Below are 22354 nucleotides of genomic sequence, written 5' to 3' on the forward strand. Positions count from 1 at the left end.
AATTTTATGTTGAGAGAATTAGGGTGGGATTATAACACCACCCTCACTCCCTGATCCAAGGTAAAGGGAGTTTCCCTGGGGCGTGGCCTGTACCACCTTTTATGACTCAAGAGATGAAAGGAAAGGGAAGCAAGCAGAGAGTGGGGGACCTCATAACACCAAGAAAGCCGCAGCAGGAGCAGAGCGTGTCCTTTGCATCTGGGGTCCCTGCGCCTGAGAAGCTCCTCGACCAGGGGAAGATTGAAGACAAGGACCTTCCTCCAGAGCCGACAGAGAGAGACAGACAGCTTTCCCCTGGAGCTGACACCCTGAATTTAGACTTTTAGCCTACTGTACTGTGAGAAAATAAATTTCTCTTTGTTAAAGCCATCCACTTGTGGTATTTCTGTTATAGCAGCACGTGGTGACTAAGACACACCCTGTGTGAAGTAGTAGCCCCATCACCATCTCCTCACCTGGCCTCGTTCTGGTCAAGGCACTTACTGCTTCTTGACTGTGTGTGGTGTATCTGTTGTCCGTCCTTCTCCCGTGCTAGAACGTCTGCGGCTCTGTCTGTCCTGCTCACTGGTGTATCCTGGCTGCCTGGCTCGCGGCAGGTGTTCGTGGGTGTCTGTCGAGGGAGTGAGTAAATGCATGACAGATGAATATCGCAGCAGGAAGGCTCCAGTCAGCCGGGGACATCACCTCTTTTTTTTTTCCCACTCCGTAGATGTGCAGTCTTTGATATCGACGTTCTGGGACCCTCAGAGAACGCTCGTGTCCCGCATGCACTGAAGACGAGTGAATGTGGTGGTTTCTCTGTTAGCTTACGTTTTGCAGCTAATACATGGAAGCATCTTGACGACTAAAAAAATTACACGGCAGAGCACCAAGGGAATAATGGAAGTCCCCTTCACGGTCTCTCCCGTCACCCACAAGGCAGCATCCTCCCGCAGAGCTAATCACTGTCAGTTGGGTGGGTGTCCTGGCAGACCTTTGCCTGTATGTCAGCGTTACCAGACACATGTATACCAAGAGCAAACCACCCTGGTGGCCGTGGGGCGGACTCTGCCTCAGAGTAGAGCTGTCCTGCGTTGGGGTTTCAGTGGCTGATTTTGGGGAAGTACATGACCAGACCTTTCCTTTGAGGCACCCCTGGATGGACTCACACTGCCAACCTTTTGGTTAGCAGCTAAGCGCTTAACTATTTGCACCACCCAGGGCCTTTGCATACATGTATTAAAAAAAAAAAAAACCAAACCTGTTGCTGTCAAGTCAATTCCAAACTGCCCCATAGGATTTCCAAGGAGTGACTTATTGGTTTGAACTGCCAGCCTTTTGATTAGCAGCCAAACTCTTAACCACAGGGCTCCTCACATATATATAAAAAAAAAAAAAGTTTTTTTTTTTTTTATATGCACACACTTATTATTTTAGTTTGTGTATCAGCCAGGGTTCTCCAGAGAAACAGAACCGATAGGATGTGAGTAGGAAGAATAATTTTTTATTTTGAGGAATTAGCTCATGTGCCTGTAGGAACTGGCCAGTCTGAAGCTTGTAGGCCAGGCCAGGAGGCTGGAAACTCAGGCAGGGTTTCCCTGTTAAGTCTTCAGGAGGAATTCCTTCTTCTCCCAGAAACCTCAGTTTTTGCCGTTAAGGCCTCTAACTGCTTAGCTAAGGGCCACCCCACATTATCAAGGGTCATCTTTTTAACTGAAAGTCAACTGATTGTAAATGTTAATTGCAGCAACAAAATAGCTTCATAGCGGTATCTAGACTAGTGTTTGAACTAACAGTTGGATACCACAGCCTAGCTGAGTTGACGCGTAGAATGAACCATTGTGGTTTTCCATGTAAAAAAAAATAACCATGTGAATGTAATTAATTCCACTTCATGGTACACATAAAAAAAATGGTTGAATGGCAGCTGTCGTGTTGCATGTATTTTACCACAATAAAATTAGAAGAGAGAAGGCAGCCATGATGTATAGATGCTTCTGCAGCACGCCCCCCCTCCATCCCTCACAGCGCACCTGAGAGGTCTGTGTTTGTAAGCACGCATCAGGGAATCACACTCTTTTTTTTTTTTTTTTTAATTTTTAAAAACTTACATGGAGTAAAATTTGCTCTTTGTTGTACAGTTCCTTGAGCTTAGAGAAATGCACGCGGTTGTATCACTGCAACCCAAGATCCAGAGCTGTCCCATCACCCACCCTGCGGCCGTGCTGTGCGTCGGTTTCTCTCTAGGCTAAAAATACGGTGTAGGCGTTTACACGTAACTGAACATATGTACATATGGCAAATACTTAGGTGTAACGAGTAGGTTTTGAATGTCGTATCTAGGTTTCTGTTTATTTGGTAGTGAACATCCTCTCTTGTTTCTGTGGGTGGATTCCAAGTAGTGCAGTGGGCCTCAGGGTGTGTGGCGTTCCACATCCTTTTTTGCAGGAGGCAAAGGAGGTGCTTAGCAGGGAGTATTGGAAGCAGGGAGGTCGGTTTGAACCATAAAGCACTGAGAGACCCTAGCAGTGTGGAAGGGGGAGCAGGAGATTTGGTGTCCAGACTCTGGACGCTGGTAGTGGTAACAGCCTTTCAGCCGAGCTGTGGGAAACTAGGGAACATAACAAAAAAAAACTAAACCCATTGCCACTCATAGCGACCCTATAGGACAGAGTAGAATTGCCTCATAGGGTTTCCAAGGGGTGGCTGGTGGATTTGAACCGCTGACCTTTAGGTTAGCAGCTGTATCACTTAACCACTTAGGAGGTAACTTTTCTCTGGACTCCTTATTAAGTCTCTTCACATTCCTTCATCTTGGCAAAACTCTGCTCAAGTAACTGAAGCTTGTTTGTGGGATAGTCTCTAAGGACACGTTTTCATCAAAGAATATATTTTAGCACAATTCTTTTTAACTTTTTATTTTGAAGTTACTTTAGACTTACAGAAAATTGCAAGAAATAGTACAGAAAGGTCAGATAGGCCTTCACCCAGCTTCCCCTAATGTTACCGATCTTCTGACTCTGGTACAAGGATCAAAACCAGGAAATGATCACTGGTGCAGTACTATTAAACGACAGACTTTATTCATATCGCACCATGTCATGTAGGATTTTATCTTAGAAAATAAATAAAGACTCAGGTTGGTCATGAATAAACTCATTTAGATTATGGCAAGTTAGTCATGGCAAGGTACACAGGGTAAGACCTCATAACATTCATTTAGAACTGGGGAATCCGAATTAACAATTACAATGTTTCTTAAATGGTTAGAGTCCAGATCTTTAAACTTAGGGCTTTTACTTTTTAACAAGAGGTCTGAGGAGGAAGGCTTGACCACAGCTCGAACTCGTCAAAGGCCCCTCATAGCTAGGGTCTGAGGTCAGCGGCGGGCAGAGTCTCAACAGGTTCTTGGTCTTCAGAGAGAACAAGAGACTAGAGAAAGAGCCCTTTGCCTCTGCCTTCTCCCGGTGAGTGAGCGGGAATTCAGGGTTTATATGCGACATTCATTCTAACCCTGGCCTCACACAATAAAGACCAGCGTGACGTCAGAGACTAGTGTGTGGTGTCTTTTCTCTAGGGTTAGAGATTGTCACATGTTTTTCCTTCAAGGTTAGAGATTCGGGAGTTTGTTTAGACTTATGTCTCAAGGGTAGTTTATGAAGCTTAGCTGTGTTATGTCTTTTTTTATCACAGCATGTCAGGTCACTGTAAAAGTTGTTTATGTTCTTTACATACTTCACATGCTTCTGTATTTCTGTTCATAATTTTCTAAATAACTTTCTCATGACTTATGACATTATGGTTCCTAACGGCTTGTAGTTAATGTTTGAGGGCCTCACAAAGATAGACATATTTCTAAGTTCATATTACAGTTGCTTGTTGTTGTTAGGTGCCGTTGAGTCGATTCTGACTCATAGCGACCCTATGCACGACAGAACGAAACACTGCCTGGTCCTGCGCCATTCTCACAATTGTTGTTTTGCTTGAGCCCAGTGTCGGAGCCACTGTGTCAGGCCACCCCAGCGAGAGTCTTCCACGTTTTTGCTGACCCTCTACCAAATTACTATTGCTTACACACATGTGTTTTGAAAGCGTAATAGTGTCTTATACCTTATGGGATTTGAGATTATTATAGAAACATAGAGAACACAGCAGTTCTTCCACACATGTCCTTTTCTATTCCAAGATTCACTGTAGGATCCCACAGTGCACTGAGCTATCTCCTTAATCTCCTTCTAAGTGTGTAAGAATTCCTCAGTCTTTCCTGCCTTTCACAACCTTGACACTTCTGGAGTTTGTAGAATATCTTTCAATTTCGCCTCGGGTTTGCCTGGTATTTTCTCATGACTAGACTGTGGTTGGAGACCTGGTGGTGCAGTGGTTAAGAACCTGGCTGCTGACCAAAAGGTCAGCACTTAGAATCCACCAGCCACCCTTTGGAAACCCTGTGGGGCAGTTCTGCTCTGTCCTGTAGTGTTGCTATGTGTCGGAATCGACTCGACGGCAGTGGCTTTAGACAGAGGTTGTGTAGTATCCAGAAGAATGTCTCAGGGGTGAGGCACCTCCTCAGTGCAGTACACCAGGGAGCTCACGATGGTGAGCTGTCTTGTTTCCGGTGCTACTGACCTGATCACTTGGTCAAGGTGGTGTGTGCCGGGTTTCTCCACCCCATTGCTGTTGTTCCCTTGATAATTGGTCAGTATCTGGGGACAGTTACCTTGAGATAATGCAGATGTCTTTTTCTCCTCAGACTTTCACCCGCTAGTTTTAGCATCTGTTGATGGATCAGCCTGGTCTGCAACTATCATTACTCTGTTTTTTCTCTCTTTTGTTTCGCTCTTTCCTTCTACATTTTTTCATTGGAATTCTTCAGTAAGGAAGACCTTTCCCTCATTTTTTTATTCACTCAGTTATGCTGTGAGATCATTTTGAGCAGTAAATGGATGAATAAATTTTGTTTGTTTCCATCATATTTTTTGTTAACTTTTCCTTGTAGCAAAAGATACCAGTTTTTCACTTTGGTGATGACATGTATACATATATATAAATATATATTTTAAGTTATATATAAAAACACCTGAACCCATTGTCATCGAGGCCATGTCAACTCATAGCGACCCTATAGGACAGGATAGAACTGCCCCCATAGAGTTTCCAAGGCTGTAATCTTTATGGAAGCAGACTGCCACACCTTCCTCCCACAGAGCGGCTGGTGGGTGCAGTAGCCACCAGGTGCTTAACCACTGTGCAACCAGGCTGTGTGTGTGTGTGTAAAGTCTATAAGTGAGTGGAGTTAAAGAAAATATTAAGTAAATAATTGTATAGAAAGGAAAGGAAGAATAAATGACCAGCATTCAGTAACCACTGTTCTGGTTCAGCCTTCCCCTATTTTTCTCCAGATCAGGGGTTCTCAGCCATAGTCTGGGCCTGTGGTCCTGAACTGAGGCTGGCCACCCATTACCGTGGGCACATGCCCTGAGCCATTTGCGTCGTGTTGGGCACATCAGCTAGGAATACTTTCAGCTGCAAGAACGGAAAACCCAGCTCGCAGCAGCTTAAGCAAATGGCAGTTGGTTTCTCCCACCTGACAGCAAACCTGGAGGTGCTTGGCTGCCGAAATTAGTTTGGTGGCTGAGCAGTGTCAGGGCTGGAGTCTCTGGTTTTCTTGATCTTCACCCTCACGGATGCAAGGCTGCTGCTGCAGCTCCAGGTGGGACAAAGGGGGATGGGTCGACCATAGCAACACATGGTTTTGCGTTCTCGACAGCTTAAGCATTTCCAGAATCCCCCAAGAAGATTCTGCTTAAATCTCACTGGCCAGAAAGAAATGTGTCCCTTGGCCTGCCCTAGCTCCACCGACTTTGGACGTTTTATTTAGCAATTCCAGACTTTCTCCAGGGGCACTCGAGAAAAGGAGTGGGAGTATCTATGGGATCAGCCAGCTGCCAATGTCTGCCGCCACTGGGGAAGAAAAGCAGTAGTAATAACTAACATTTATGGGTGCCGACTCTGTGCCAAGCCCTGTTGTAAGCGCTTTACACGCGTGATCTCATTCAATCCTTCAGTCGCCCTGTGAAGTCGCTGTAATAATGACAAGGAAATGGAGGCACAGCGTGGTGAAGCCGCCTGCTAAGCAGAGGAGCTAGGTGGGAACTCGTGCAGCCTGTCTCCAGAGCCCTCACTCAGCCACTATGCTCTGTTGCCTCTTAGAGGGTCCTGTGGGTCCCTGACTGCTAGCCATCTGACCTCGTTTTAAGTGACCCAGCAAGGAAGGATCAGGGCGGCATACTTTGTTTGGGGGGAGTTTTGATGATTAAACAGCTTTCTTGTGAGTCATGTCTGCCTCTTTGTGACCACCTCCCACTGGCTCTGGGACCTGCAGATGACCGAGCCAGCTTCTCCAGGCCTCCCTTCTTCAGACAACGTCTACCTGTGCTGTTAACTGCTTTTCCCAGAATGAGACTTCCTGTCGTGTTCCCTTTCTCTGGGGTACCACAGGCTGATTCAGCACGTGTTTAGTGTCTGCCTCTTCTGTGGCCAGCCTTGTGGTGAGTGATGCTGAGGACACAGCGGTGACCAAGACAGCCCTGAGCCCTGCGCTGACGGGGATCCTTGTCCAGTGAGGGAGGCTGACCCTCAGACGGGGACAGCCCAGAAGATGGTGACAGGCATCAGAGTGACCAGGGCTGGGGTGGGGGAGGCACAGGGAGCCACGGGAGCCTGGAGGAGGTGTCCAAAGCAGCCTGGGGGTCAGAGAAGCCCTAGCAGCAGGCTTGGGCCTTGGAAGATGAGGAGAGATTCATCAAGGAGCAGCTTCGTTGTCCCTTCTCCACTTCCTCTTTCTCCAGTGAAGCTTTTTCACAGCTGCTCTGCTTTCTAAACCTCTGTTCCCTTCCTCTGTGAAATGAAACGTTTGCACTCAGGTCACCATCCATCCCACAGGCTGTCACTGGGCATGCCCCATGTTCTTGGCCCTGTGCTGGACACTCAGCTTGCAGGGATAGCTGCCTGGACAGACAGCATGATGGCAAAGCTCTGCAGAAGCAGCCGGGGGGGAGGACAGCTCTCATAGGGAAGCCACAGCCTCTGGGGATCCAGAGGAGACACACAGCCCTGATGTGGGCCTTCAGGGCAAGCCTCCTGGAAGAGACAGCATCAAAGGCAGGTTGACATGGTGGCCAGGAACATAGGTTCCAGAATCCTGCTGACCAGGCTTCTAGTCCTGGCTTAGCTCTGGGAGCTTCCATCTCCTGCTGGGGTTCTTTTGAGGATTGAAATGTTTTTATGCATTTCAAGTACCCAGGACAGTGCCTGGCACGAAGTAGCCACATAATAACTTGATGATGACGATGGTGGTGGCAGCGGCAGGGCAGTTCACACTCATTAACCCTTTCTGTAGGTCAGCGGTTGAGCAGCTGAGTCACCCTGCTGTCAGATAATAAGCCCCAGCTGCTGCCGCCGTGATTATTTATTCACTAATGTGTGCTGACTGCGTGCCCAGCCCCGGGCCAGCATGGTACCTGCGTAGAGCAGGACTCTGCTCTGGGAACAGGGCTGCAGAGCTGAGGCCTGGGGCAGGAATTTCGTGGGAGAAGAGAGGATTTTCTGTGGTGTGTCGGAAGCCCACAGCTGTCAGCCTACCACTGAAAACCGTGCTTTTCTCACCCAGTCCCCAGGCCTTTCAGCTCTGGCCTCAAGAGCATGGGCTGCCCTTGACCCCTGTGGCCAGAACGCATGGATGCTCTGCTCAGCCCATCAGCCGAGTCCCAAATTAGACCTGACAGTGTGATTTATTCTCTGGGATGCAGCCGGCAGGGCAGAGCCCCAGTGGGTGATTCCACGGGACGGTTGTCAGCCTGAATTAGCCCAGGCCCTTCACGCAGTCTTGCTGTTTCAGCTTACAGGGTTTTCTGGGGCGTTGCTGCCTTCTGAGCAGCCTCCTTCCCCAACCCCAGCGGCTGGGACATGGCTGTGATCCTTAAGGAGCTTGCTTGATGAGGGCTGCTGAGGCAGGCCCTGCCTGGTGGGAGCGGAGGCTCTGGGTTCTTCCATGTGCCCTGAAAGTAGCGATTCCCCAAGGAAGAACTGTTCAGTCCCCTCGCTCATCTGTTCACGGAGGTTCAGTGCTGCCCGCTGGGAAGCATTGCCTGCCTCCTCCTCTCCATGGTGCCTTCACAGTGGCCTTTATCCCTAGCTGCCAGTAGTCACTCCCATGAATGGCAGTGACAGCCAAGATGTTGATGCTGTGACAGGTGAACCCTGAGACCTTAGAGGTTCAGCAGAACCAATGGAAATCTCTTCCTCATGACATGGCAGGTCAGGCAGGGGGCTTTACCTCCTACCTCAGGGACCCAGACCAATGGGGCCCTCCTGTCTTGTTTTTTTTTTTAACTTTTTAATTATTATTGTGCTTTAAGTAGAAGTTTACAAATCAAGTCAGTCTCTCATAAAAAATTTGTATACTCCTAATTGCTCTCTGCCTAATGAGACAGCCTGCTCCTTCCCTCCACTGTCTCTTTTTGTGTCCATTCCTCCAGCTTCTAACACCCTCTTCCCTCTCGTCTCCCCTCCAGATAGGAGATCCCAACATAGTCTCAAGTGTCTACTTGATCCAAGAAGTTCATTCTTCACCAGCATCTTTTTCTATCCCATTGTCCAGTCCAATCCCTGTCTGAACAGTTGGCTTTGGGAATGGTTCTGTCCTGGGCTAACAGAAGGTCTGGGGGCCGTGACCACCGGGGTCCTTCTAGTCTCAGTCAGACCATTAAGTCTTTCCCTGACGTTCTTTATTCTCCTTTGCTCCAGATGGGTTGAGACCAGTTGATGAATCTTAGATGGCTGCTTGCTAGCATTTAAGACCCCAACCCCACTCTCCAAAGTGGGATGCAGAATGTTTTCTTAATAGATTTTATTATGCGAATTGACTTAGATATCCCCTGAAACCATGGTCCCCAAACCCCCGCCCCTGCTACACTGGCCTTCGAAGCATTCAGTTTATTCAGGAAACTTCTTTGCTTTTGGTTTAGTCCAGTTGTGCTGACCTCACCTGTATTGTGTGTTGTCTTTCCCTCCACCTAAAGTAGTTCTTATCTACTGTCTAATTAGTGAATACCGCTCTCCCTTCTTCCCCACTCTCTCCCCCCCATAACCATCAAAGAACATTCTCCTCTTTGTTTAAACTATTTCTCGAGTTCTTATAATAGTGGTCTTATACAATATTTGTCCTTTTGCAACTGACGAATTTCACTCAGCATAATGCCTTCTAGATTCTTCCATGTTATGAAATGTTTCACAGATTCATCACTGTTCTTTACTGATGCGTAGTATTCCATTGTGTGAATATACCATAATTTATTTATCCATTCATCCGTTGATGGGCACCTTGATTGCTTCCATCTTTTTGCTATTGTAAACAGAGCTGCAGTCAACATGGGTGTGCATATATCAGTTCGTGTAAAGGCTCCTATTTCTCTAGGATATATTCCAAGGAGTGAGATTGTTGGATCGTATGGTAGTTTTATTTCTAGCTTTTTAAGGAAGCGCCAAATTGATTTCCAAAGTGGTTGTACCGTTTGACATTCCCACCAGCAGTGTGCAAGTGTTCCAGTCTCTTCACAGCCTCTACTACATTTTTTATTTTGTGTTTTTTGAATTAATGCCAGCCTTGTTGGAGTGAGATGGAATCACATTGTAGGTTTGATTTGCATTTCTCTCATGGCTAATGATGGTGAACATTTCCTCAATTATCTGTTAGCTACCTGAATGTCTTCTTTAGTGAAGTGTCTGTTTATATCTTTTGCCCATTTTTAAATTGGGTTGTCTTTTTGTGGTTGAGTTTTTGCAGTATCATGTAGATTTTAGAGATCAGGTGCTGATCAGAAATGTCATAGCTAAAAACTTTTTCCCAGTCTGTAGGTAGTCTCTTTACTTTTTTGGTGAAGTCTTTGGATGAGTATAGGTGTTTGATTTTTAGGAGCTCCCAGTTATCTAGTTTTTCTTCTGCATTGTTAGTAATGTTTTGTATACTGTTTATGCCATGTAGTAGGGCTCCTAAAGTTGTCCCTATTTTTCTTCCATGATCTTTATCATTTTAGATTTTATATTTACGTCTTCGATCCACTTTGAGTTCGTTTTTGTGCATGGTGTGAGGTATGGGTCTTGTTTCATTTTTTTGCAGATGGATACCCAGTTACGCCAGCACTATTTGTTAAAAAGACTCTTTTCCCCATTTAACTGATTTGGGGCCTTTGTCAAATATCAACTGCTCATATATGGATGGATTTATGTCTGGATTCTCAATTCTGTTCCATTGGTCTATGTATCTGTTGTTGTACCAGTACCAGGCTGTTTTGACTACTGTGGTGGTATAATAGGTTGTAAAATCAGGTAGAGTGAGGCCTTCCACTTGGTTCTTCTTTTTCAGCAATGCTATACTTATCCAGGGCCTCTTTCCCTTCCATATGAAGTTGGTGATTTGTTTCTCCATCTCATTAAAAAACGTTGTTGGAATTTGGATCAGAATCGCATTAAATCTATAGATCGCTTTTGGTAGAATAGACATTTTTACAATATTAAGTTTTCCTATCCGTGAGCAAAGTATGTTCTTCCACTTACGTAAGTCTCCTTTGGTTTCTTGCAGAAGTGTACTGTAGTTTTCTTTGTACCAGTCTCTTACATCTTAGGTAAGATTTATTCCTAAGTATTTTATCTTCTTGGGGGCTACTTTAAATGGCATTGATTTGGTGATTTCCTCTTCGATGTTCTTTTTGTTGGTATGGAGGAATCCAACTGATTTTTGTATGTTTATCTTGCATCCTGATACTCTGTTGAACTCTTCTTATTAGTTTCAATAGTTTTCTGGAGGATTCCTTAGGGTTTTCTGTGTATAAGATCATGTCATCTGCAAATAGAGATACTTTACTTCTTCCCCGCCAATCTGTATGCCCTTTATTTCTTTGTCTAGCCCAATTGCTCTGGCTAGGACTTCCAGCACAATGTTGAATAAGAGCGGTGATAAAGGGCATCCTTGTCTGGTTCCCAATCTCAAGGGGAATACTTTCAGACTCTCTCCATTTAGGATGATGTTGGCTGTTAAAATATTTGTATAAATACCCTTTATTATATTGAGGAATTTTCCTTCTATTCCTGTTTTGCTGAGAGTTTTTATCATGAATGGGTGTTGAACTTCATCAAATGCCTTTTCTTTATCAATTGATAAAATCATGTGATTCTTGTCTTTTGTTTTATTTATATGATGGATTACATTAGTTGTTTTTCTAATGTTGAACCATCCCAGCATACCTGGTATGAATCCCCCTTGGTCATGGTGAATTATTTTTTTTATATGTTGTTGGATTCTTTTGGCTGGAATTTTGTTGAGGGTTTTTGCATCTAAGCTCGTGAGGGATACAGGTCTGTAATTTTGTTTTTCGTAGTGTCTTTACCTGGTTTTGGTATCAGGGAGATGCTGCCTTCATAGAATGGGAGTAGGGCCCTCCCGTTTCTAGCTTCTCCGACTGGGACACTCCCGGGCCACTGCAGCAGGAGAAGAGAACCAGAGGGTCGCAAAACCAAACCAAACCCGTTGCCATCAAGTCGATTCCAACACATAGCGACCCTATAGGACAGAGTAGAACTGCCTCATGGGGTTTCCAAGGAGCGGCTGGTAGATTCAAACTGCCATACTTCTGGTTAGCAGCCGTAGCTCTTAAGCACTGCCTACCAGAGCTCCAGAGGGTTGCAGTGCAGAACTTAAATGCCAAGGCCCAGAAGCGACCCGGTTCATTTTTGCTCACACCCAGTACTAGTCACATTGGCCCTGTCTGCCTGCAAGGGAGCTGGACCTGTGGGGGTCACGTGGGCGACCACAACAGTTGGATGTGATAGTTATTAAACACCTACTGTGTCCCAGGCCTACTAAGGGTTCTGGAAATAAAAAGGGGCCCCTGGCTTCCTGGAGCTCATAGACACAGCTATGTGATCACATGTAAGCTAAGTGCCCTGGCTGAGTAGCCCAGGAGGCCACGAGACAGTATGTCCGAGGGGGCCTGCAGAGTTGGGGGAGGCCAGGAGGTGTCATAGGACTCACCTTTGAGAGGGGGCCTGAGCGTGAGTAGGCCTTAACTGCATGGGGGGGAGGGAGCAGCATCAGCAGAGATCTGGAAACGGGATGGAGCTTGATTCAGCAAAGGAACTGGGACAAGGCCAGGGTAGCTGTGGGAGAGGTGTATGGGGGCAGACCATGCAGCGTCTTGTTGGCGGGAGGGAGGGGTTTGGTATTTGTAACACCTGCCTTTTGGAGCTGTTGAAAGAGTTAAATGAGCCCAGTCATCCTTTCAACAAATGCTGAGTTCCTACTTTGTCAGGCAATGTTTTAGGTCCTGGGGATGCAGCTGCAAACAAGACATTCTAGAAGAGGGAGACAGACGGTAAACAGGAAAAACAAAGTAGTTCTACCTGATGAAAGTGTCATGACCAATAAATAGGTTAATATAATAGAGAGTGAAGCCCTGGCGGCTCAGTGGTTAAGCATTTGGCTGCTAACCAGAAGTTGGCAGTTTGAATCCACCAGCCACTCCTTGGAAGACCCCACGGGGCAGTTCTGCTCTGTCCTGTAGGGTCGCTATGAGTTGGAATCGACTCAACAGCAATGGGTTTTAGTTTGGTAATGGAGAGTATACAGGAGGATGGTTTCGTTTAGGTGCTTTTGGCGGCGTTTTCCAGTTCACGGTGGCTTAGGAAACATATGGGCTCCCCAATTCTAAGTCCTAAAGTTTTTGGATCTACCTTTTGGGCAGGTGACATGGCAGCTCAACATGACATCAGGTCATTGTGTGCACAACTCTGCTCTCCAAGGTGTTGGCTTCACCGTCCTGGGACGGCAGCTGGGTGTGAGCAGGAGCTGTTTCAACTCTCTGTGCCCCAAGGATCTTCTCATAGCTCACAGTTGTGGAGAGTGGATTGTAGGGGCCAGCCGGAGAACAGTGACAAGGCTGCTGCCGTTGTCTACGTAGGAGACTGGGGGAGACAGGTCTAGGATGGGTTTAGTGGGAGGGTGACCCGTAGGCAGGTCCTGGATACATTTTGGAGGTAGAGTAGATAGAGCTTGCTGACAGCATGGTTGATGGAGGTAAGGAATGCTGAGGAGACACACACACACACACACACACAAATGTCCACCGTATACCATGTTTCCTCTCATAAAAGCCACGGCACCAATAGCATACTGCCAGTTAGCCGGCTGCCGCCATGCTGACTCCGACTCATGGCTGTGCCTGTGTGTCAGTGTACAGCTGCGCTCCTTAGAGGTTGTCACTGACTGCCAGGCCTTCCTTCCGCGGCATCTCTGGGTGGATGCAGAGCCTCCAGCCTTTCTGTTAGCAGCTGAGTGCGTTAACTGTTTGAACCACCCAAGGACTCAGCGTATTGCAGACTTAGAGATCTCCTGCAAGAAAGAAGGCTGCGTTTTTGACTGTGGATTTGGACGTTTCAAAGACACCTAGTAACAAGTTCTGCAGAGTAGTTTGGAAACTGTAGTAATGCTTCTCCTCCTTGGCTGCACGTTAGAATCATGTGGAGGGCTGAAAAAACCCCAGGCCTGAGCCCCATCCCGGACCAGTTAAATTAGAATCACAGAGGGCAGAACCTGGGCCTGATTTAATTTTAAAAAAAAGGAAGATCTCTCCCACTTGTTTCAGGCATCCAGCCAAGGGTGAGAGCGACTACTTGATCGTGTCCTTGGGCAAGTGTCACATTTTTAAAAAGCTCTGTTGGTTGTTCGCATTTCTGATTATCCAAGTGATACTTCTTGTTAAAAAAGGAAGGGGGGAAGAGAAGGGGAAAGGAAAGAGAAATCAAAGTATTGAAAATCCCCAAGATAATTACTTTTGCAAGTTGGTGCGTGCCTTCAGATTGTTTAAAATAATTATGCTAAAAAATACCATGTGCGCTGCGCAAATAATCCGAGAAGCTGAACTATATGAAGAAAAACGAGGCATCAGGATTGGAGGAAGACTCATTAACAACCTGCGTTACGCAGATGACACAGCCTTGCGTGCTGAAAGGGAAGAGGACTTGAAGTACTTACTGATGAAGATCAAAGACCACAGCCTTCAGTATGGATTACACCTCAACATAAAGAAAACAGAAATCCCACAACTGGACCAACGAGCAACATCATGATAAAAGGAGAAAAGATGGAAGTTGTCAAGGATTTCATTTTACTTGGATCCACAATTAACACCCATGGAAGCAGCAGTCAAGAAATCAGAAGACACATTGCATTGGGCAAATCTGCTACAAAGGACCTCTTCAAAAGGTTGAAGAGCAAAGATGTCACCCTGAAGACTAAGGTGCGCCTGACCCAAGCCATGGTATTTTCAATCACATCATATGCATGTGAAAGCTGGACAATGAATAAGGAAGACTGAAGAAGAGTTGACACCTTTGAACTGTGGTGCTGGCGAAGAATATTGAATATACCATGGACTGCCAAAAGAACGAACAAATCTGTCTCGGAAGAAGTACAGCCGGCATGCTACGATGCCGAGCAAGCATGGCGAGACTGGGTCTTCCATACTTCAGACCTGTTGTCAGGAGGGATCGGTCCCTGGAGAAGGACGTCATGCTTGGCAGACTACAGGGTCAGCGGAAAAGAGGAAGGCCCTCACGAGGTGGACTGACACAGTGGCTGCAACAACGGGTTCAAGCATAATGATTGTAAGGATGGCGCGGGACTGCGCGGTGTTTCGTTCTGTGGTACACAGGGTCGCTATGAGTCGGAACCGACCCGACGGCACCTAACGACAACAGAAACTACCATATGTGTCTCAAACAAGGTGAGTCCTCGTCGTTCTGAAGAGGAGATTTAACTAAAGTTCTGAGGTCAACTTGAAATGTCTAAGGATTTTGATGGTGTCTTAGGTATCTAGGGCTGCAATAACAGAAATATCACTAGTGGGTGGCTTTAATGAACAGAAATTTATCTTCTCACAGTTGAGGAGGCTAACTGGGAGAAAATTCTTGTCTCTTTTCAGCTTCCGTTCTTTGGCTCCATGGCGATCTTCCTGTGGCCTGGCATCTGTCATCCTCCATCTCTGCTTGCTTGCTTGCTTTATCTGCTCTTTGATATCTGAAAAGAGATTGATTTAAAATACACCCTACATGAATACTTCCACATTAACATAATAAGGAAAACCCGTTCCCGAACGGGATTATAACCAGAGGTATAGGGGTTAGGGCTTACAACACGTGTGTTTGGGGACCACAGTCCCATCCATAACAGGCGTGTTAGCATCTAACGATGTCAGCGTTGCTGGCTTTGGCGACAATAGAAAAGGAGCTTGTCCTGCAGCACTTAGTCACTATTCTTAAGGGCTCGATCCCACAGTTCCAAGTGTTACAAGTCACTGCAACCAGGCCCTTTAAAGATTCCTTTAAAAACAAAGATAAAAAACTAATAAACCAGTTGCTGTTGAGCAACAGTAATACAATTTAAGCAAAACATTTGATTTAAAAATCTGTTTGTAAAAAAGCCTGTTGCCATCGAGTTGATTCCCACGTGTCGCACCCGTAGGACGGAGTAGGGCCGCCCTGTAGGGTCTCCAGGGAGCGGCTGGCGGCTGTGGACTGGTTAGCAGCCGAGCCCCTAACCTCTGCCTCACCGGGGCTTCTTACTGTACGGTCGTGGGGCATTTAAACTAGAAATTTAAAAACTACCAACAACAAAAAAACGTATCTAAAGTAGTACTGAAAACTGTCTTGAAGCAAAGTGCCGCGATGGGAGGTGAGCTTATGTGGAAAGATGTGATTTTACTAGATTGTCGTTTATCCCTCATAAATGGGAATGATGCGCTGGGCGGACACAAAAGCAGGCCCTTCAGTAATCACTTAATGTGCACATCTGTTCAGGTACTTACCCATTTTCAGTAACTTCCCTTAAAAATCTTTTTTTTTTTTTAAAATTATAACGTAGCAATTTAGTGACTACACTGCAGAGATCACCAATATACAGCTATAGGTATATGGTATATGACTGGATTTTTAAATTTGTAGCGACAGCACAGTACACAGATGCAAGGAGCACCACGTCACAAACCCTTCTGACGGACGTGAAAATGACGTCTTCTGGAAATAAGTGTAGGTGACTGAGAAGGTGACGTTAGTGGTGACAGAGATGCCTGTGAAGAGTGTGAATAGCATTGCTTCGTAGTATGTGAGAGAATATAAGCAGTGTTTTTGATATGATTCTAAATGTATCACACAGTTGATAAATTAAGAAATACAAATAGGCAGCCAGTGATGTCATGTGTTATGGATTGAACTGTGTCCCCCAAAAATGTGTTCAGGAACCCCTATACCTGCGGTTATAATCCCATTTGGGAATGGGTTTTCTTCATTATGTTACTGTGGAAGTATTAGTGTAGGGTGTGTCTTAAATCCATGTCTTTTGAGATATGAAAGAGCAGATTAAGGAAGCAGGCAAACAGATGGGGGAAGACAGATTCCAGGCCACATGAAGATCACCAAGGAGCCAAAGAACAGAAGCTGAAGAGAGAAGGACCTTCCTCTAGATCCAACAGAGAAAGAGAGCCTTCTCTTAGAGGGCGCACCCTGGATTCGGACTTCTGTCTTGGAAGAAGTACAACCAGAATGCTCCCTAGAAGCAAGAATGGTGAGACTTCGTCTCACATACTTTGCACATGTTACCAGGAGGGACCAGTCCCTGGAAAAGGACATCCTGCTTGGTAAAGTAGAGGGTCAGCAAAGAAGAGGAAGACCCTGAACGAGGTGGACTGACACAGTGGCTGCAACAATGGGCTCAAGCATGACAACGACTGTGAGGATGGCGCAGGACCTGGGAGTGTTCCATTCTGTTGTACGTAGGGTCACTCGACGGCCCCTAACCACAGCCTCCTAAACTGTGAGAAAATAAATTTCTGTTCCTTAAAACCACCCACTCTGGTGCTTCTCTTATAGCAGCACTGGAGAACAGAGATAGTTTCTTCCCCGAACAGCACTTTATTCAAAGTAAAAAATATGAAAGACTCTGAGAGTCAACTATTATTTCTAAGGGCAATTTTTTGGGGGAAAAGCTTGCTTTATATTTGCATTGATCTTGTACATGTAATGTGTAAATAATTAGGTTACACACACACGTAAAAGTAGCTCAGTGGTGTTAGAGCTTCCTGCCATCAGCTGTGAATCTTTGAGAGCCTGAGTTCTCTGACTTACCCAGCGAATCTCATTCACTCATTTGTTCAGCATGATTCATTTCCTGTAAGTAACCCTAAAAACTAATACTGAGAACAGTAGTAAAGATGGCCTGTGTTGGAATCCCAGCCTTTAACTTCCTTGTGCCTCAGTTTCTCCATCTGTAAACTAGAAGCGATAACAGTACCCACTTCATTGAATGGTTGTGGGGATTCATGGATTTAATACAGAGCCACAGTCCCAGGTGGAACCTGATATGATGACATATTTTCGTAGTTTGCTGTAGAAATACCGCTGTGAGTGTTCCCCCGACCTTGTCGGGGGTCTAGGCTCCTTAGTGCCTTTCTAAAATCCAAAGTATTCTGAATTCCAAAACACCTCTGGCCCAAGGGTTTGGAGCGGGATAACGCACCTGTGTCCCTGAAGCACTGAGCGGAGTGCCTGGTGCGTGGTAAAGGCTTTGTAATGTCAACCCTTTAGTGCTGGTATCACCACTATTATCCTTGAAAGTACATAAACCAAAGAACTCTTTGCCGTAGAGTCGATTCCAACTCATAGTGACCTCAGAGAACAGAGTAGAACTGCCCCATAGGGTTTCCAAGGCTGTAATCTGCCGAAGCAGACTGCCAGGTCTTTCTCCCAAAGAGCAGCTGGGGGGTTCGGACCACCAGCCTTTCTGGTTGGTAGCAGAGGGCTTAACCACTGCGCCACAAGGGCTCCTTTAAAGTGCATACCTCATCCTTAATCGTCACAGGAATGTAAATTATAACCACAGTGAGATGCCCTTCCACACCCACCTCAGCAGCTAAGATAAAAAGACAACATGGGAGGAGATGAGGTCAGAGAGCTACCTGGGAGGCTTGTAGGGACCGTGGGATTTTCCTAAATGTATAGTGGGAGGGTTCTGCGCAGAGGAGGGACATAACCTAACTCCACAGTAGCCACGTCCCCGTGGCTGAGTGTGGGGACCAGACGTGGGGGCAGGGAAGGGACCCGGGACATGGAGGAGGAAGCCCCTGCAGCAGTCCGTGGTCCAGCAGTGGGCGAGGAGAGAAGCGATCTAATTCTGCAGTGTTGTGTGGGGAGAGCTGACGGGAAGTATTAACGGGCTGGGTGTGGGGATGAGAGGAGAGGGGCCTAGGGTGACCCGAGGTTGTGGCCTAACCCCCAGTGAATGGTGCAGGTGTTTAGTTGAGGAACACCAAGGTGGGCTTTGCAGGAGTAGCAGAAGATGGTATGAAGATTCAAGAATTCAGTTTCAGATCATTGAATGTAAGCAGCGTTTTAGACGACGGCATGAGACGGTGAGGAGGCAGTTGGATGTACACGTCTGGAGCAACTGACTGTAGGTGCTTCATAAAGGTGAGCTGTTGTTAGAAGTAATAATATCGTTACTTTTGTTCTGATAGACAGCCGGGGGGAGGTCCAGATGTGCATTTAGGGCTCCCCAGGGAAGAGATGGAGCCCTGGTGATGCAGCATGGTTAAGAGCTCGGCTGCTAACCAAGAGGTCAGCAGTTGGAATCCACCAGGCGCTCCTTGAAAACCCTATGGGACAGTTCTCTGTCCTATAGGGTTTCTATGAGTCAAAATTGAGTCAATCGCCACAGGTTTTTAGGGAAGAGATGGCATTTAAAGCATCAGGACTAGATGAGACCACCAAGGGCGGATATTGCTGGAGAAGAGAAGAGCCCTCCAGAGAGGTGGTGAGGAACGGCAGAGGAGGCTGAGAAGGGGGCCCCAGAGAGAAGAGGGGAGACCAGGAGAGCATGGAGTTGCGGAGGCCCAGTGAGGGAGGAGGGAGCCATCAGAGAGACACCAGATGCTACCGTGAGGCCAAGATGAAGGCTGAGAAATGACTGCCAGGTCGGGAGACGGGGTGGACCAGCAGATAGCCTGGCAGGAACAGCTTCTAGAGAGGCAGGCTATGTGTCTGTCTCCCAGCAGATGGGAAGTGTGACCCCGCGTGCTTTGTTTGTTGCTGTGTCTCTGGTACTTGGGCCATGCCAGGCACAGCAGCACAGCCACTGTGCAATAAGAGCGCGTTAGGTTAACAGAAGGGGATAGAACCGTCAGGGCCCTTGGAATCACAGACTGTCACTCCAGAGTGTGGCTGACATTACTTCCAGCATGCGCCCTGTGGGCCTGAGCTCCTGTCCCGAGTGGCTTTCCCCTACCGGTGAGTGTTCGGGGAAAGGAATAATGGAACTGTATCCCAGACATCTGGAATGCCCCCAGACTAACCGGTTACTGAGGGCCTGGTCCCGTGGGTGAGACTGTTGTGACTTCCCCTTGTGTAAATGGGAATAGTGACGGTGCTGACCTCAGTGCAGCTGTGAGGAGTCAGTGAGGTAATGCCGTACCACAGTGTGGGTTTTTAGTAAACAGGAGCTGTTGTTAAAGGTAATAGTATCATTACCATTAGTCTGACTTCATGGCTCTCACAGATACTCAGTAATCACTCAAGTAACCACTTAGTTTAATTGTGGTCATTATACTGTAAGACTACAGAGTGCCTTGAGAGAGAATACCAGGGCTGGAGGTGGGCGGGCCTGAGAAGGCTTTTCTGGAGACGGGACACAAGCTTAGGCTGGAAGGATGAATGCGGGCTAGCCCAGGGACCTGGAGGCTGGGGTTTTTGGTGGGGAGAGTAGTAACCTGTGCAAAGGCCCTGAGATGGAAGGAGCTGGGAGTGTCGGAAGAGCTTTAAGGAGAGGAGTATGGTGACTTTGATTCCTGTGTGTGCTTTCAAGGCTTGGCGTCTTGACTCCCTTCTCCCAGCACAGTTTGTTCTGATTGCTACAAGCCAGGGCCAGGGTCAGACTCCAGCCGTCCCCGTGTGCAGCACCTTGAAGCACTGTGCGGTCATCTGGCCACTCGGCCTGCAGGGTTGAAAGGGGCTTTATGCAAGGAGTAGGTGCCCTGGTTCCAGTCACACCAACCCCCAGGAAAGAGACAGCTTGCTGATCCATCCAGGCTGCCGGGAGGCCCACAGAACACAGGTCACAGCAGCACTGCCTCTTCCTCAGAAGGGCCGGGCCTTGCTGACTCGTGCTCCTTCCAGAGAGGGAACCCCAGACTGCGCCCCACAAAGGTGGTCTCATTTCCTCTCAGCCCAGGGCTGCCAACAGCCCACCTCACTCCCCCACAGTGGCGTCAGTAGAGGGGCACTGGGGGTGCAGACCCCACCAGGTGACACTGTCAGAGGGGATGACACGGAATGACTGTCTGTAAAAGTTTGGTTAGTGTTTCAGCGGAAATCTGTTATTTTTAATAGAGATAACCCTGTAGTTATAACAACAAAAAATTTTTTCACAAGCCAAGCTTCCAAAACCAAACCCACTGCTGACGAGTTGATTCCGACTCCTAGCGACCCTGTGTGTGTCACTATACCTACAAAGCTGGAACTCAACGCCGATTGACTTCCGAAGCTTCTAACGCAGCCCAGTCAGAAACGTTACTATGCAGTTACAGCCACGCCTCCAGTCGCGGGGTGTCATCTGCACGGCGGCGAGCACACCCTGTTGTTTTCGTTGCTGCCAGTGTTTTTTATAGTCACTGGCTTTGTCAGATTTTTAGGTGTTTTAGCTACAATACTGTGGTAGTTAGGACTTGTGAATCTATATCACTAACATTTTTGAGAATGAAGTAGTAATTAAAGGAAAAGGAGAAAAATCAAAAAGGCTTCTGTTCAGTTACTAATAATGTTGTAACTAAAAATGTAATTCAATGTACAAAGATATTACAAAGCGATTTTGTTGTTAGTATTCATATAATCTAAGGAATATTACATTTAGGCAATTTATAACTATAATTATATGAGAATTAACGATTTATGAGTAACATTAGTAAAAACAAGCAAACATTACTAAGGATTCTGTCTGGTTGGGTACGGGAGGAGGTCCGTGGGGGGGACACCAACCCCAGTGACGTCACTCCTCCCCCGTTTCCCTGTTTCTTTTATAAGATGCCAACCAGTAGGCGTCTTTTGGTTCCCTCTTGTGGGCTGGGCCTGAAGAGAGGTAGGCAGGCTGGGGGAGTTTCCAGGTTACACAGGAAATGGTCCCTTTGTGGGCCGAGAGTCTGAGGAGACACTGTACCCCAGCCCATCAACGAGAGCCCACATGAGCCTGCTGACCCCCCCCCAGGCTGGGAATGGTGTTAGATTCCTGGGGTGTGGAGTGGCCCAGGTCCTCTGAGCGGCTCCTCGATCCTGCTGCCCTGGTGTTTTCTCTGCCAGTTGCTGGGCAAGTGGAGGCTTTGCTGTTCTCTGCTGTGCCCATGGCTGCCCACGCCCAGAGCAAGGTAGGCTCTGACCCCACGCAGGGGGACCTCCCTTAGAGCAGCAATGGGAAGCATTCTAGAGAAATCCACAGAGCTTGTAACTGTGGCTGTTTGGCAGCACCACCTGGGGTGTTGAGAGCCTCTTACACAGACTCTTCAACAGACGGGTACCCATCCAGACCTGGTCCTTGCCGCTAAATGTGTTATGGGTGTAGACTCTCTGTCTTAGTCATTTAGTGCTGCTGTAACAAATACCACAGGTAGATGGCTTTAACAAACAAATTTATTTTCTCACAGTTTAAACCCAGAAAAAGGGGGCTAGAAATCAGAATTCAGGGTGCTGACCCTAGGGGAAGGCTTTCTGTCTTTGTTAGCTCTGGAGGAAGGCCTGTGGCCTTCACTTTCTGTTTCCTGGTTCCTTGGAGATCTCCATGTGGCTGGGCATCTCTCTTCCCCGGCCTCTGCTTGCTCTCTTGCTTGTTAAATCTCTATCTCAAAAGAGATCGACTCAAGATACATCCTACACTCATCCTGCTTCATTCACATAACAGAGACACCCCATTCCTAAATGGGATTATAACCACAGGCATAGACATTAGGATTTACAACATATTTTGGGGGGACACAATTCATTCCCTAATACTCTCTTAATCCTTCCGAGAACCCTATGGAGTTGGTACTGTCCAGATTTACAAATAAGGAAACTGAAGCACAGCCAAGTCAGGTCGTTTGCCCGCGTCATACAGCTAGGAAATGGTGTAGCCAAGATTTGAACTAAGGCCATTTGGCTTCATAATCACTATACTGTGCCTCTGCCTGCCCTCTTCACCTTGCACACACTCCTTATCACACCACACTGTTTATTTTCCTCATGACACTTA

At 46.9% G+C, this 22354-nt stretch overlaps 1 protein-coding gene across 6 annotated transcripts in view; it reads left to right on the plus strand.

Moving 5' to 3' along the window:
• Positions 1–22354, plus strand: part of SIPA1L3 (signal induced proliferation associated 1 like 3) — a 291228-nt gene that overhangs the window by 109323 nt on the left and 159551 nt on the right. Inside the window, exon 1 of one of the 6 annotated variants that reach the window (XM_064293575.1) lies at positions 8372–21494. The exons of the other annotated variants lie outside the window; for them this stretch is intronic. The gene's annotated coding sequence lies outside the window, so the exon portion shown is untranslated. Of the gene's footprint in view, positions 1–8371; positions 21495–22354 lie in introns of those variants that run through there. 6 annotated transcript variants of the gene reach the window in all.

Source organism: Loxodonta africana, chromosome 11 (genome assembly GCF_030014295.1).
Source record: "Loxodonta africana isolate mLoxAfr1 chromosome 11, mLoxAfr1.hap2, whole genome shotgun sequence".
NCBI lineage: Eukaryota > Metazoa > Chordata > Mammalia > Proboscidea > Elephantidae > Loxodonta > Loxodonta africana.